The following is an 18,472-nucleotide window of genomic DNA, read 5'->3' on the forward strand; positions in this document are numbered from 1 at the left end:
AAAATAAAATCTTGATTATCCAATAAAATAAATTTATAATAGTGGTAAGTAGGGCCAAATCCAAAAAAAATAGAAAACTAACTATTTTCCTGAACCAACAAATGAAAAGTAATGATGGGCGGTTTTTGGAGGATTAAATATTAATCTTAAAAGGAAAAATATAAAATAAGAATATAACAAAGTAATTAACAAAACTTCTTTCTGCAAGTTGGAAAATAGATCAATTATAAGAAAGATTCCTAGTTAACAAAATAGCTAAGCTCTAGTTAAATAGTTGATCATAGAAGCAAGTATTAATTTTATTTAAAAATATAACAAACTAGTTATAGTTGCTGGAAATGTTTTGTAAACTAATCTTTATTCTTAAACCACCCAAGAAACATTCATTAACTTACTCTTTGCTAAATAAACAGTTAGAGGAATGTTCATAAGATTTAACTTACTAGCGGCCTTGAGAGTTAAAAGAACCTAGTTCAGGTTGGCGGATTCATCCACATGAACCGGTCAACCAGATTACTTACCTTCTTAGTGTTGCATTGATTGCCACTAAGTGCCGAAACCACTCAAAATATTATGGATTTGAGTAGTTTGGTTAGCTACTTGCTATTTCGTCTCGCATCTGATAGGGTCTATTCAAACCAATTCAAACATAGCAAATATGTGTATGTGCATAAAGTAAATAAATACCAGAATCAAAATAAACCTTTAGATTACTCAGTTTGATCTCACAACACATCGCTAGAGTTTGCTAAATCTGTCAACTAAGAAAATAAAGCAAATTAGCCACTCATGGTGATCTTTTAACACAAACAAATTTCTTGAAAATAAAAAAAAGAAAGAAGATAAAGAGAAGATGCAGCGGCAGTAGATGCTACTGTGAACGGCCACAAGATGAAGAGGAGATGATGTTTTTTGCTTGGCAGCCCTATATTTTATAATCCAAGGAGGCTAGGGTTTTTTTCTTTTCTTTATTGAGATCTTTCCCCAAAGATTTCAGCTTATCCTCAACTTCTGAAATAATCTTCTCTTCATTTTTAGCCCTTAAATTTTGGTTGGGATATGATTTTCTCATATTAAAAAATGCATCCCTTTTTCTTCAAATAATCTATTGATCGTGACACAAGCCTTGGGCATGGCTTATTTTGGGTATGCGCGGGGCCTGTGAACTTATATGTTGCCTTAACCTTGGTTAAGGCTTAGTTGAATATAATCCTGGTTCCATTTTGTTGCCTTAGCTACAAGCTGTACCCAAGGGTTGGTTGTGCTTATCCATTACTACTAAGATGTAAGACCTGGGCAAGGCTTGAGTGTGTGGGCCAAAGTTTACTATTGTTGTAGGGTTTAAGCCTTGACCAAGGCTTAGACCATGAAAAATAATTGTTTTCCAGTTCTTTTTTTTTTCAGAATTTAAGCTTCATGTCTTATCCTGCATCAAAATAGACAAAATAACTTAATTAAATAACACAATTTAATTTAAACGCACAAAAGTAGATGACAAGGACGTTATTTTTATACATTATCAGAGGTTGACATTGGAATGGTGGAAAATAATTTAATCAACTTCCATCAAGTCATCAAAATTCTAACTTTCAAAAGTGGATTGATGTCATGAATGAAAAGATCAAGTCTATGAAGGACAATGACGTATGAAATCTTGTCTCTTTCCTGAAGGTGCGAGACCAATTGGTTGCAAATGGATATTTAAGACCAAGAGAGACTCGAAATTCGATGATGAGAGTTGCAAGGCACATTTTATCACTAAGGGATTCACATAAAAAGAAGGTATCAATTATAAAGAGACATTTTCTCTAATTTCATCGATAGACTCTTTCAAGACTATAATAGTTTTAGTGTCGCATTTTAATTGTTGAGTTGCTTCAGATGGATATTAAGACCGTGTTTCTCAATGATGACATTGATGACATAATTTTTATAGTGCAACCAGAAAACTTTGTATTGAGTTAGGCAAAGTAAATAGTTTACAAATTAAAGAAATTCATCTATGGACTCAAGTAGGATTCTCGTCAATGGTATCATAAATTCCATCAAGTTATCATCTCGTTTGATTTTAGATGAATGTAATGGATGATTGTGTATACCATAAGTTTAATGGGAGTAAATACATTTTTTTAGTTTTATATATTGATGACATACTGCTTGTCAATAATGATATAAACTTATTGCATGAAATCAAGAGTTTTTTATAAAAAAAATTTAAACAAAAGATCTTAAAGACACCTCTTTTGTTTTAGGGATTAAGATATATTGGGATCACCCTCTGAGTACTCTTGAATTATCACAAAAGAGCTATATCAAAAAGATTCTTAAGAGATTTGGCATGTAGGATTATAAATCAAATGACACCCTAGTGTCTAAGGGAGGTAGTTTAGTTTAAGTTAATGCCTCAATAATGACTTTGAAAGTAAAGAAATGCAAAAGATTCTTCATGCTTCAACTGTAGGGAGTCTTTTGTATGCTCAGGTTTGTGCGCGTTCAGATATTGCTACATTGTTGGAATACTAGGGAGATATTTGAACAATACAGGAATAGATTATTAGAAAGTAACCAAACGAGCCATGCAATATTTATAGAGAATGAAAGATTACATACTCACGAATAAGAGATCGGATCAGTTAGAAATCATTAGTTATTTTGATTCTAATTTTGTCAAATGCCAAAATAGTAGGAGATCAACATTAGGCTATATCTACTTATTTGCTGGGGAAGTTATTTTCTAGAAGAGTGCTAAGTAAACACTCATAGTTTCTTCCCCCATGGCAGCAGAATTCATAGCATGTTATGAGGCATCCAATCATATAATATGCTTGCAAAATTTTATCACTGAGTTGCATATTGTAGATGGCATTGAAAGACGAATCAAGTTATTTTGTGACAATAAGTTTGCAGTTATGTATTCTAATAAAAATAGGAGTTTGACAAAGTCAAAGCAAATAGACATCAAGTTCTTAGTTGTTAAAGAAAGAGTTCAGAGTAGACAGATATTGATAGAGCACATCAGAATAAACTCCATGGTTGTGGATCCGCTCACTAAGGGATTACTACCTAAGGTATTTCACAAGCACATTATTTATATGGAAGTTGTATCTCTAGATGATAAATAGTTTCAGTAGGAGTTTTGTACTTTTTCCTGATTTAGACATGTCTTTTGGTAAACTTTGGATATAGTTTATGTATATATAGTTATTATATTTTAGTTATAAAGACTTTGATTTATTTTGTCTATGAACTTGCTTAAAGTTGATTTCACTAAGCTTTAAGATAGAACCAGAATTGAAAGAGGCATGCTCGGATCACATTGTATGTAGTTTCCATGTTACACATCTATGTTTGATCAATGTCATTCGGTTATATTGATATATGTGATAGTTGACGGGTTTAGTTACAAAAAATGTAGATATGATTGATGGACCAGATTGTTTAGGTATGCATTCAGTAATGATAACAAAATTATAAGTACTGATAAAGTTGTTTAATGCACAATTATAAGGTGACACATATAACCCAAGTGAGAGATTGTTGGGTTTTAATTTTACCATGTGGGCTTCTATGTAAATTATTGTGCATAAAAGGCTATCAAATTAGTTGGACTCGTTTAAAGTGATTCGATAAGGTTAAAGGTATATTGGATTTTAATGCATCAAATTAAAGTGTGATTTTTTTCGTGTAGAGACCAAAGTGTTATTTTTAATTTTGTGACAGGTTAAATTAGAAATGATGAAAATTAAGGTTATAAATATACAGTTATAGTCCCCAAATTACACACGTAGGATTTTGCTATCATGACATCCCATCATTAGAAATAGAAAAAGTGAAAAAAATCCAAAGGACTACGTGATAATTTGGAATATTAATCGTAAGACGTGTTGCTCTCTTCTATCATAGATTTAGGTACGCTTCTGATTCAAACTAAATCTCAATGATTTGATATGAGTGTTTTGAAATTATTTAGATTCAAATTCTAAATTCCCTATATCTATTTATTGTTGATCTACATCTTTTCCAGTCCAGTTTTATGTATTTCTTCATTGAAAATAACATCTCGGCTAATAATAGTTTTAGCTGTGATAAAATTGAACAATTTGTAAGATTTTGATTGTAAGAAAGATACATTTTTCATCTAGTTTTTTTCCTTCTTAAATGGAATATGTGCTTATGCAATGCACCCAAAAATCTAAAAATAATCAACAGTTGATCAATATCCACTCCAAACTTCTTCAAGTGTCATATTTTGAACAACAAATATGGGGCACCTATTGAAAATATGAACACTCCAATTTACTACTTCTAGGCAGAATTGCTTTGGAACTCTTTTTTGTGATCATGCTTCTAACCATGTTTAAGATGGTTTGATTTTTCCTTTCTACTACACAGTTTTGTTGGGGTGTATAGGCTTTGTTGTCACTTGTTTCTGAATTCCTTGCTCATCGCAAAATTTTGAGAATTCATGGGATGTGTATTCACCACTACGGTTAGTGCAGAGTATTTTAATAATTCTCACATCTTCATTCTCCACTTGAACTGTAAAACTCTTAAATGCCATCAAAGCTTCATATTTTTTCTGCAAGCAATAGACTCATGTCTTTCAACAATAATTATCAATAAAAGAAATAAAATATTTCTTTTTGTCATTTAATACATGGTTAATGGGATTACAAATGTTAAAGTGAATCAGCTCAAGTGATTTTTGAGCTCTCTGTGCTTGTCTTTTTGGAAATTGCTCTCGATGTTGTTTGCTAACAATACATTCTTCACATATTTTAGAAGTGGGAACAATTTGAGGTAGGTCAATCACCATGTTTTTTTTTTAGAAAGAGTCTTCAATCCATTGAAGTTTAGATAATAATAATGAAAATATCACATCTATGTTTGATCGTTCATCTTGGTCATAAGGCAAGTCTAAATAGTCTAGATTCGTAGAGGAAATAACCGTTTGGTGTCATCTTGACATGAGTAATTAAACCCCTTTTAGAATCGTAGACTTCACAAGCTCCTCTTTTGATTGTAACCTTATAACCTTTTTCTTGCAGTTGTCTCACACTTAGCAAATTATTTTTTAAGTTATGAATATAAAAGACATTTCATATATTCTTAATATTGTTTTTTTAGTCTTGATTTGAACATCACATTTTCCCATAACACTGACTTTGGAATGAACACCAAAACTCACATTAGTATGAAAATCTTCATTTAAGTGAGAGAAAAATGTTTACTGCCGCATATATAATTGCTCATCCTGTATCCAAATACCATATATCTGGTTCATATTTGTCCTCCTTGATGTGAAAAGCCATCAAGAGTTTTTTTTATTCTTTTTGCTCTATAAAGTTATATTGCTCCTCTTTATTAAAACGTAAGCTTGCGGTGCATTCAGACTTGTATGAACCAATTTGTGATAGTGATAACACTTAGTATTGGACTTATTAAATTTTATTTCATTGCGGTGATCATTTTCTTTATCTCTATTTCAAGATTCTAATGAGTTAGAACATCTACCTCTTCCTCATCCACGACCATGGCCACTTGATCCTCTCCCTATAAAAAATTCACCATGAGTTGAAGCCTTCAAGGCTTGCTCTTTGCTTGGAGTTATTATCATTCTCTGCTCATGTAATAATAATGAACTTTGCAATTCATCAATTGAAAGTGCATCAAGGTCTTTTGACTCCTCAATAGAGCATACAACATAAGAGAATTTTTGAGCCATTGGTCTAAGAATCTTCTCCACCATAGTGACATCTTCTATTTTTTCACCATGAGTACGTATCTTGTTTACTATACTCAATGTTCTTGAGAAATACTCATCAACAGACTCTTTGTGCTTCATGTGAAGAATTTTAAATTCTTTACAAAGGGCAGCTTGAAGCTGCTGCTCTCTTACCCTTATTGTATCTTGATATTTTGTCTTCATAAAATCCTAAATATGTTTGCAGGTATCTTTTTGAAGAATTATCTCCAAAATGACACAATCAATTGCTTAAAACAGATAATTTTTTTCCTTGAGATCCTTCAATTTTTATTCTTTTATTCACTTATGTTGAGCTTCCGTCAACATTACTCGAAAGGTTGGTTCACGCACTCATGTTTCCACAACACTCTACTATTATTTGGATCGAAGAAAATTCTCCATCAACATGCTCTAATGATCATAATGACAATCAAAATAAGGAATTATAGGTTGCACATACCTATTCTCCGATGCCATGGATGCCTACTGCTACTGCAGAATAAAAAAAACTACTATTTTTTTTCTTTTTTTGACTCTAATACCAGATGTAGAAATAGAATAATACAAATTGTATGTATAGAAGAATTAAACTAAACTCAAGTAATTTTTACTGATGAAATCAATTAGCTTAAATAGGATAAAAATAAACAAACATTACAAAAAATAAATAATCACTGACCCACTAAGAAAACTACTAATTCACTAATTTATAATTCTTGAAATTAAGAGACCACTACTCCATGATTCAAATACCACTACTCTACTACTCCATAACTACTATATTAAACCACCACTAACCCACAATTAATGACTCTTAAATACATAATAAAATCTTAATAACTTGCACCAACACTTGAAGCCATCAAGTCAAAATGCTTCTTCTTTCACGAATACAAATTCACTACTTTGCTAACGTCTATACTCGAACCTGACTCAAATACCAGTTGTTGGAAGTAAATGAAGACTTGTTTAACTGGAAAGATATGTTTAGAGCAAAGAATATAAATTTTTTATTCAACCCAAAAGGAATGCTAGTACATAACAATACATGACCTATATATAGGTGATGATAACCACCTATTAATTTCCTTCCTCATAACCACCACATTTATTATATTTAATAACTATTTAATTTAACATTATTTTATTTTAATTTTTTCATACTGTTCATTTATAATTTTTTTAGTAACAAAAAATTTATGATTGTACATAAAGAAAACTAACTAATTTTAACATGTCTTAGAGGAGGGATACAAATTTTTGTGAAGATTCTCACTAGAAAGACCATTACTTTAGAAGTTGAAAGTTCTAATACCATTGATAATGTCAAGGCCAAGATTCAAGGAAAGGAGGGAATCCCATAAGATAAATAAAGATTAACATTTCTTAGTAAGCAACTTCAAGATGGAAGAACTCTTGTTGACTACAACATCTAAAAAGAGTCAATCCTACACTTGGTGCCTTGACTCCATGGTGGTATACAAACTACAACATTCAAAAGGAATCAACTCTGCACCCTGTCCTTCGTCTTCATGGTGGATTATAAGTGTGATGAAATAATGCTATATATTTAGTTGGTTGTCTTTGGTGTGTCCTTATGCGTCTGTCACGTCTTACTCTTTAGCCATTTTAATGCCATATTGAGGCTTTTAATATATATATATATATAGTTTTTAGTCCCAGCACACTTTAAAGTTGTTATATTGAATGGTCCTAAATTGGACAAAAATCAAAATGGTTACATGGTCCCTTATGAGGATCGAACTATTAAGAATCACTTCGATTTGGATACTATGACTAAGTTTTTTTTTGTTTTTATAAAAATTATATATGTATTATATTATGTACTCATATTACATATATACCTAAGTAATTTAGTTTAGTTAAAAATATATAACATATGTTAGATGTATAGTATATATTTTATATATATTTAAAAGAAATATGTTAATTAGTGGGTATCATGATTGGTCTCATACTCTATTAATCCAACAACAACTCGAGGATTATTGAGTTCATTTCAGTTTGAAATGAACATAAGCAATTCGAACTGAGTAATACACATTATGAAAATTAGATTTAGTTTATTATTATTTTTTTCGTTTACAATTAAAAAATTATCAACTAATTGGAAAGTTTTCTTTAGTCTAAAACTTTGATGAAATGCTTAAAAAGTAGAACTAATTGTAAATTTTAGTTAAATGATTAAAAAAACCTTCCTCCCCTTGTACACCCTTCTTTCTTGCATTTCAACATGTGGTGCCCCCCACGTGACGAGTTTTGCACTACCATTCCGGGATTGATACCCTATTTTGCTTCTAAAAAATCATTTTGTCCCTATAGATTGCCAAGTTAGTGAGCTGGGTACTCAACAATTTATGTATTTTAAATCAGCATCAAATTTTTAGAAATATAATATTTTGGAAAAAAGTATTAGTTAATAACTTGGTGAAATTTTAGTAAATTTGTTTTCTTCTTCAAAATTAAATAAAATCTAGAGTACTGTTCTCTCATTAGAATTGATCTAAAGTTTTGAGGGTAAATCAACCATTTGTCACACCTTAAAACCTCTATAAATTAAGGTTTTCTCTTAGCAAAAATCAATCAAGAATTTCTAATAGACAAAATGTAAAAATTCTCTCATTCTTAAATCTTTTTATTAAAATTATAGATTTGACACCTTAAAAATAGGAGATATGAGTTACTAAAGACGATCAATCAATAATCTAGATAAATCTAAACTCAATTCTATTTGGTAGACAAGAAGTCAATGTAAGCCTTTGATGGGTGCTGAATCTACCAATTATTTTAACCAATAATACTAAATTGTAGTAGCGGCAAATAGGGTTGAATCTTTAGGAAACTGAGGATTGTTTTCCTCTTTTTTATAACTAGTTTGAACATAATTAAAGTAGAAAAGGTGGGGGGTTATTCTTTAGAATGAAATAGATGTTAAGAGAGGTTTATTTGAATTTAAATTCTCACTTAAAAGAAAACATTGAAAGTAAATGTAGACAAATTAATTATACAAGCATTCCTAGTCAACAAAGTAGCTACGCTCTAATTATATAATTGATCATTGATGCAAAAATTAGTTTTATTAAAATGCAGCAAATTAGTTATGGTTGTCAAAAACATTCTGACAACGAATCTTTCCTTAATCTTAAACCAGTCAAGAAACGTTCATTAACTGGTTCTCATTGATCAAACAATCCCAAGAACAGCCCTGGAGTTTAATTTTTCAACAGCCTTAAGAACCAGAATGACATGATTCAAGTTACCAGATTCATTTGTGTGAACTAGTTATCAAGATTTTCTACTCCCTTCGTTTAAAACTAATCACCACTGAATACCATTTCGGCTCAAACAATTATGGATTTGAACTGCTTCAGATGGTTGTATGCTACTGTGTCACACGCCTAACAGATTTTGTTGAATAATTACCAACAGGAAATATTATATATATATATATATACGCAGAGAAATAAATAAATATTTGCATTCAAACAAAATCAAAATCAACTTAACTCAATTCGATCTCATAATCACTAAATTTGTGAACTGGGAAAAGAAAAAGTGTTTAGTCACTCATGATGAGTTTAATATAGCACAAAGTTTTTTGAATATTGGAGAGAGGAAAGAGAAAAGTACAAAAAACTTACAGGTGTTGCAGTATGCGCCGTGAGGAAGAAGATGGTTATATTCTCTACCAATGATCTCTTTTTATAGCAAAAAGGATTAGGGTTTCCCTTTTACTTTGATTGAGATTCCTCCTAATGATTTCAGCACTTTGTTTGTTTCCAAAATTATTTTCCCCTTTATTTTTAGTTGTCAATCCCTATTACAGTGGGATTCTTTCTTTTAAATCTCAAGAGTGCATTTTTTTTAACTCAACTGTCGCACATGACCTAAGCGTTGGCCAAGGCTTGGTTGAATGTGAATTGGGCCTCCCTATTGCTGTATTGTTTCTAGTTGGATCCAAGGGTTAACTATGTTTCTTCGTCTTACTGAGATGTAAGCCTTGGTCGAGGCTTACTTGAGTGAACCCGCGATTGTAATCCCACTAATGCCTTAGCCTTGCTCGAGGCTTAAGTGTATTAAAACCAGAGTATGCTGTCATTTGTTGGGCATAAGCCTTAACTAAGGCATATTCCTAATATGATAGCTTCTTCACGAATTCTACCCCTTTTTATATTATTTTCCCTGATTTCGCCCCCATCTTTTGTCCCGCATAAAAATGAATAAAATAACTTAAATCACATAGCAATTATTCCCATTAAGTATTCAAAAATGGATAATGAAGATGATATTTTTATGCACACCAAACTCCCTCATACTTATCTCACACTTGCCCTCAAGCACTTCACAATATAAATCACCAATTCCCAACCCTTCACTTTCAACCCAACTATTCTTAGCAATTTCATCACAACTCGATCTATTATATCTTGACTTTTAAATTCGAAGGACAACTACACAAATGAACAAGCATTTTAACCAATATTCATACACAACATGAAAGAGTTTTGCAAGTTTTTTGGCACAAAATTTTTCATTGAGAGAAATAGCTAATACCCAATACAACACCCACCAAACCTATCCAAATAAAAGGATTTCATGCAATTGGTTCACTAAAAACATAGAATTTATTTGTAGCTAACTTGAGCACTTTATTGCTTGCTTGAAATGTTACTAGCTTTTTGATACGAGGGCAAACATTTGTAATAAATGCACTAAGTTACTTAGTTGGTCATAGTTTCAAGTGGCTACTAGCACTAATCATAGTTATTTGACTTAAAATGTTACTAATATTTTGATGTGAGGGCAAATATTTATGACGAATGCACCCAATTACTCGGTCAAAGTTTCAAGTGACTAAAGGAGTAGATTATTTGTGCTCTCTTTTCTCTTTGTTTTATTTTTTTTTAAAGTCTTAGACATCAACCATAAGAATTATAAACACATAAATGCAGACAAGTTATAGTAGAGTTCTTTTTAAGCATTGACGTTTACTAAAAAATGAGGGAAAATCAATTTTTGGTGACAATCTCCAAACAAGTAATGTTTAAGATACATGATCAATGATAATTGTTCATAGTGTGAAAGGATGAAAGACAATCTATAATTCTTAAAAGATGGTTGTAATTTGTAATTTGATTTTTAAATTATCATATTGAGTTGTAAAATAATTAAAATGGTTGTCAAAAAAGTTGGGGAAAGAATTGTCGAAAGTGTATTTGTGTGATTTGGGCATGGCTAAGAATGTGGAGTTGTATGTGTTCAAAATATGGCTAACCTAAAAATCTGAATGTGCAACATGTACCTAAACTCTCCCACAATTAAATGACACATTGTCCCCAGTGTGATGTAAGGCATGTAGTAGGAAATAGAGAAAATAAACAAAAGGAAAGATCAACACAAAATAAGAGAAAAATAAAAAGGAAAAAAAAAAGACAGAATATTCCCCTGAAGGCTCATCTGGTGTGGGGTCGCATTGGTGGTTGCCCTGTTTAGGTGAGTAACTAAGTCAGTGCATCAACTTTTTCATTCAACTCTCATGTCAATTATTGGATAAGGTTCATACGATCATCTAACAAGCAGAATTGCATGAGGACAAAGTCCATAAATTCTTTTAGGTCAAGTTGTGGAGGATTAGGGACTATAGGATCTCGTTGCTCCTTTCTTTTGCTTAATATTCGCTGGTCTCTTAGACAGGTGGCCTAAGAGATACAAAGCAAGGGGTGTCGTCTTTGACAAGTAGCAAACTCGCCGCATCTAGAGATCCTAAGTCCGAGGGTGCTTGTGGGCATGCAAGATGCAGGTTATTGTCTGTGGGGTCAAAGTTAGTGAAGTTAACATCGAGTCGAGTGAGGACAAATCCTAGGATCAGTGGTCGCTGGAAGGAGATGACATTAAAAAACTAGGTGACCATCTAGAAGCCTAAATTTAGCCTTCTCTTAAGCACTATGGACCATAAGAAATACAACTTTGTTTTGGATAGGATGCTCAGTGCATCCTTACAGCCTGAAAATGAGTATGCCAGAAACCGATTGATATACTTCATGTTAGACTCCCATAGGTAGAGGTCTTTTGTTTTGCTAGGGTCGTAAGTGCCAGATAGGTCTTGGCAGAGCTCTTCATACACAGTGACCACGTTGAAATCTTTATCAAAATTGCATAATGGATGTTCGAGGAAAGGGTGAGAGAATCCCATGGCACTTTGGAACTGAGTGATGGAAAAATTGAGTCGCTACCCAATCAAACGGAAGAAAATTAAGTTTGGTGTCTTTAAAGTGAAATCAATCTATTTGTAAAACTCGAAAGTGGAGTAGAACTCACAAACTAATCGAGTGAAATCAGTTGTGAGAATGGCATAGGTGTAGTATGTTATAGGAATTTGAAGTTGAAAATAGGCACCAGGTGTCATATGCTTAAGCCAAGGTAGAATCGAATTTTTTTTCAATGTAAACTTACGCCTTACATAAAGGTTAGGCAAGTATTTCGGATAGACAACAGGTGTGTATTAGCCTAAGACAAGGCTTGATCAGGTCTCTTTTATGAAAGAAAACCTCGGGCAAGGTTAATGCGATTGACTAACTTTTTTCCTTTACTAGTCCAACACATTAGCCTTGGATAAAGCTTATGAAAAATCTTGACTGGGGGTTGATGTTCATTACCCTGGGGCAAGACGTATGCAGTCTGCATAGACTAAAGCACATAGGCGATCAAAGTACAAGCCTTAAGCAAGGCTTGGTTAGTGACCACCAAATTATTGTCCAGGCATCGTTGTTTGAACAATCTTTAGGCAACAGTCAATACATTAGCACGAGCCTAGGGCTATTCCTCTTTTCATGATTTAAATCTAAGTTCACATGATCCTTATTCAAGAGCTTAACAATCTTATGTAGGTTATTTAATGGCCTGTGATGAGAAAGAAAACGTAAGTTAAAGTGGCATTAACACTCAATATAAAAATAAACAATAAAAAAAGAAGAATAAGGAAAATAGAATGAATGAATAAACCAAATGGGTTGCCTCCCATTCAACGCCCTTATTTATTGTCTTAGGCTGGACGTAGTTCGTGGGTTGTCAGTCATTGTCTACATGATTCTTTAGGATAATTTCTTTAACTTGTTGCTATGTGAATCCCACATAATGTGTTTAAGTCAGTGCCTATTTACCTTGAATGTAACCCTCGGGCCCAGAAATTTGGCCCGGGACAATTTTACATTAATAAAATAATGTATTAAACTAATTTAATTTTTTATTTCGTTTTATTTTTATGAAATTTTTGAGAAAAAATGGATTTAAGAATAAAATTAAAAATAATTTGAGAAAATGGTTGAAACTGTGAATAAAGGGGAGGGTCTTTGAAAGAGAAATTGTAAATAAAGGGTAAAATCACAAAAAAAAGGAAAATACGGCCACATAGGATGGCCACGTCAGCAGTATCGACGAGTTAGAAGTCGTCATGCGCTGACATTGGTTCCACGCGGGAGGCCATATGGGCGATTCATGTGCCAACGAATCCAACAACCCAGATCGCATCCCGCGCGCACAGACGGCCCAGATGCATTTCCTCTTCATATGGGATCGGACGGATGGGATTGATCACGATAGAAAACTCAGATTCGCACAAGTGATTGGCCTAAACAAGCAATGATCGAATGGTTCTTCTCGCTCCACATCGATGCGAACGAATGGCCAGGATCAGAGGGAAGAGAGGTATTTAAACCCCTCTTCAATCGGCTCCAAAACCCTAGTCGATGAACTTGACCAGAAAAGAAGGAGCGCGGCCAAAGGAAGGACCAGTTGCAGGAGGAACACCGTTGTTGCTGCATCAGAGCCATTATCAACACCAAAAGAGGTAAAAAAAATTTCTTTCACTCGAAATTGAATTCCGAGCTTCTCCACACTCATATCGGAGCAAAAAAAGGCAGTAGGTGAGCCAAAAAATACAAGTAGAGCTTGGATGAGCCACCACAGCCGTAACTTGAAGACCTCTTCGATAACCCCTTTCTCGTTTTCCCTTCCCCTTAATTTTTTGACTATTTTGTTCCTCGTCCTTTTTTGGTGCAGGTTAGCCGAAGGAAAACCCTGACCGCAAAGGAGGAATGGTAGAACCGCCGTACCTGGACACTATTTCGCCAAGAGGGTTTTGGTTTCCCTTTTTCTGGCAAGCAGAGGTCCCCTAACTTGGTTTTTTTACAGGTTTTCATGCAAAACTTGCCGAAATCGGTCTAAACCGGTCAAAAACGGCTAGGCCGAGAACAACCATCACCGTGGGCGGTGAAGCTAGTGTCGAAGCAGGGCGGCATCGCCATGCTGGAACCTAAATTGGACAGAAAATTTTAAAAACACCTATTTTGGCCTTTTGGGGTATTTTTGGATACATGATGCATATTTTTAATTTTCGCAGAAAAACTCAAAAAATCTGGGGACTGCCAAAAAATGTAGTGAAAAATATAGTGTTTCAGACACCGATCTGGGATAAGAATCTCTCACCTTTTCTACTGTTATGGTAAATTAAAGTTTAATAATTAATAACATTATATTTTGTGAAAATTAAAAAAATCTTAAAAATTATTATAAGCTATTAGTGGAGCTGGAATTTGTCAGTATATAGCTGTGTTGCCCATTTATTTCTATATTGTCTTAATCGCTTATTGTTGTATCAGGTGCTTTAATTTATTAATTCTAATTTCCTTTTCAATTATTAGTTTATGTAATCGTTATATCCTTATTTATTGATTGATCTATATTAAATGTCTTAATCGTGTTTTCTTGATTTACATGTTGTCTATTTGCATGACTTACTGTTGATTGGTAAAAAAATGGGATGTTGGTATGTGATTTGTAACTGGTTGACGGTGTAGATCTATATATGAAAGGCTTACTAGGTACCCTAGAAAAGCGTGGACGAACTTGGTATATAAAAAAATCCTACAGTGGACATTACCTCAGTCGAACGGGGCTGAGAAGTCCTATACAAGAAGGGGTTAGGAGGTATAGTTCACCCTTATACCGGACAGGGTATTGAGGTGGTGGTACGTTTAACGCTCATTACCAAATGGGATATGGGGACGGTCGGTTGATTAATAAATTGGATATAGGGTTTACGTGTAGGGAGATTTCTCTATGGACTCCCAAGGGTATTGGTAAATAAGAAAATTTGTTGTTATTACATATTTGAATATGAAATCATAATGTTGTTCAGGTTATTATCTTCATAGGTTAGTTTAGAAACTCATAAGGGTAAGTATGACATAATGCTTTTTGAGTTAAATGAATTTATAAAGAAATAACGACTCCATTTGTTGTTTTATGATTTTTTTACCAACCTTTGGCTTTCTGTATCGATGTTAAGTATGATATTCTTACTGAACTAGTGTATCTCATTCTTCTATTTAACCATTTCAAATCATGAAGACCAAGATCCAGATCCTGAACAGTATGAGGATTGCAAATAAAGGTTACCTCCCAAACCCCATCAGAGTTGGCTTTATTTCATTTTGTTTTAATTATTTATTTCGTTACTTTGAACTTCTATAAAGGGATATTTCTGTAGCCCTATTAGGTATCCTGATTTACTGTGTAAGGAATATAAATCCTAAATTCTAAATTGCTTCTGCTTATAATTGGTATAATTCGATATTTTGATTTCTTTAAGTCTTGGGCCTTTACAGTTAGTATTAGAATCGCATTCCTCGAAACAATTCATTGCACAAAGATCTAAATCACTAAAATACAACCTAACACTCAACCCTTTCTTGTGAAATATAGGTACAAGGATATGAGGAGAGAAAGATCCCCACTAAACCGAGTAGCCCGGGATGGGTCACTTCGTGAGGATGGCAATCGACTCTTCAAGATGTTGGAGAGACTTATATCTGCCCAGCAAGCCTGGGAAGAGAGGAGGGAGTTGTCTGACCCTCTGCCACTGTCATAGTATGAGCCACCTCTGCAACAAGAAGATCCAGTGCCACCCTGATATAGTCATGCTCCTCCACCATATCATCAAGCATTGCCACAGTACAGTCTGATGCCCCCACCATACCCAGTATAATGCAGTCCCTCTTCAGCGTGATCTAGTTCCACCTATGATGGACTTAGGCTACATTAAGAGGCATAAGAAACTAAACTCATCAACCTTTGCAGGGGCATCCTCTTTCGAAGAGATTGACTACTGGTTAGTAGAGACAGAGAAGACCTTTGTAACTCTTGGGGTAATTCACTAACAAAAGTTTGTACTTGCCACCTACATGCTCGTAGGTGATGCAGGTCGTTGGTTGCAGCTGAAGTAAGCCACCCTACCCATTCTAGTCACTTGGGAACAGTTTTTGGTAGTCTTAAATGCATAGTACCTCCTAGAGCATCTTCGGCATTTGAAAAAAATAGAGTTTGAACACTTGGTCCAGGGTGAGATGACAATGTCTGAGTATGCACGAAGGTTCCAAGAGTTGGATCGGTATTCTCCTGAAAGTATGATGGATGAAGGCAAAAAGGCAAGAAAGTTTGAGTGGGGCCTTTGTCTTGAGATCAGGCAACAGTTGTATGTATTCGAGCTTAATACCTACTCAGCAGTTTTGGCCAAGACACAGCTAGTAGAGAGGAATCTTCGTATCTTTCCTCCAACAGTGGGCAATTCCAGACTCTCGGTTCTAAACTGCAGGCCAGCACCTACTGCACCGATTCAGCAGAACAAGAGACCTAGGCTTGTGACTCAAGCTCCTTCTCAAGCTCCGACGATAGGACACCATAGGGCTTACCAGCACTGTGGTAAGAATCATGGGGATCAACCCTACTATCGCCTCAATAATACCTATCTCATAAGTGGAAATGTCCAGCACTACGTGTGATAGTGCCCATGAAATCATAATCAAGCTAAATCTCCCATCTAGGGCAGAGCTTACACCCTCACCCAGCAGGATGCTGAAGCCAACCCGAATGTGATATAGGGTACATACACTATCTGTAATTACCTTGCACATGTTTTGATTGATACTGGTGTTTCTCATTTTTCTTCTCATATGCTTTTGCAAAAAATCTAAATATGTTATCTGTAAATCTCGATTATGTATTATTTGACTCCTAGGAATGAGACATTATTAGGGGAGGTCATATACAAAGCTTGCATCGTAGAAACAATAGGTAAAAAATTGAGTGTAGACCTAATAGCAATAGACATGGGAGATTTTGATGTGATTCTGGGGATGAATTGGTTAGTAACGTATCACACCACCATAGATTACTTTCATAAAAAGCTTGTATTTAATCTTCTTAACAAAGAATCATTCACCAATTAATAAAAGTTTCAGATATTATTCTCTTATGATAACTGCATTGTTTATATGATGTCTTAACTTAGTTGTTCTTTTCTACATTAGGCAAGTCTAAAAAAAAAATTTGCATTCAAGAGATCCTTGTGGTCCAAGAATTCTCATATGTATTTTCTGATAAACTACCCGGACTGCTGGTGGATAGAGAAGTTAAGTTTACTATAGCTCTTCAGCTTGACACCCAACCCATTTCGGTTGTCCCTTATCGCATGAGTCGCGAAGAGATAGAAAAATTAAAAAATAGATTGAAAAATTTCAGGGGACGGGTCCCTAAGGTTGTGTATTGACTACAGGGGATTGAACAGAGTTACAATCAAGAACAAGTACCCCATCTTCAAGATCGATGATCTTTTCGACCAATTACAGGGTATTTAGGTTTTCTTCAAAATTGACTTGCGTTTGGGTTACCATCAAGTAAAGATCAGGGCAGAGGACATTTCCAAGACAACTTTCAGAACCAGGTACGGACACTATGAGTTCTTGGTCATATCATTTAGGCAAACCAATGCGTTAGCCATTGGTATGGACTTGATAAATAGGGTTTTCAGGCAATTCTTAGATCACTTCGTCATATTGTTTATTGATGATACCCTAGTTTATTTGAAGAGTAGGGAGGAACACGCTCAACATCTGACTCAGGTTTTATAGGTTCTTAGAGAGAAGAAGTTGTATGCAAAATTGAGTAAGTGTGGGTTTTGTCTCGAGTAGACTACCTTTTTGGGGCACATAATATCAAAGGATGGGGTGTCAGTAAATCCTGAAAAGGTTGAGGCGGTACTCGATTGGGAGAAACTAATTTCGGTTAAGGAGATTTGTAATTTTTTAGAAATGACAAGATATTACCGTAGATTTATGGAATGATTTTCTTGTCTAACCGCTCCCTTGACTTGGCTTACAAAGAAGAATGTCAAGTTTGAATAGAATGAGAATTGCGAAAGGAGCTTATAGAACTCAAGAAGCAGTTGACTACCGTATCGATTTTGGCTCTATTGAGTGGGACAAGTGGATGCACAGTGTATAGTGATGCTTCCTACCTAGGGTTAGGCTGTATTCTGATGCAGCATGGAAAAGTCGTAGCCTATGGGTCTAGACAGTTGAAAAGTCATGAAAAGAATTACCCCACCCACGACTTAGAACTTGCCATCATTATTCACGTTTTGAAAAGCTGGCGCTACTACTTATATGGGGAGAATTTTGAGATTTATATAGACCATAAAAACTTAAAACATATATTCACCCAGAAAGATCTCAACATGCATCAGAGGTGTTGGATAATACTCCTCAAGGACTACGATTGTAAGATTTTGTATCACCCGAGTAAGGGGCAATATTGTAGCCGACGCTCTCAGCAAAAAAAGTGCAGGTATGTTGGTCCGCTTAATGGTTT

The sequence above is a fragment of the Carica papaya genome, chromosome 4 (assembly GCF_054855325.1).
Source record: "Carica papaya isolate Zhongbai chromosome 4, ASM5485532v1, whole genome shotgun sequence".
NCBI lineage: Eukaryota > Viridiplantae > Streptophyta > Magnoliopsida > Brassicales > Caricaceae > Carica > Carica papaya.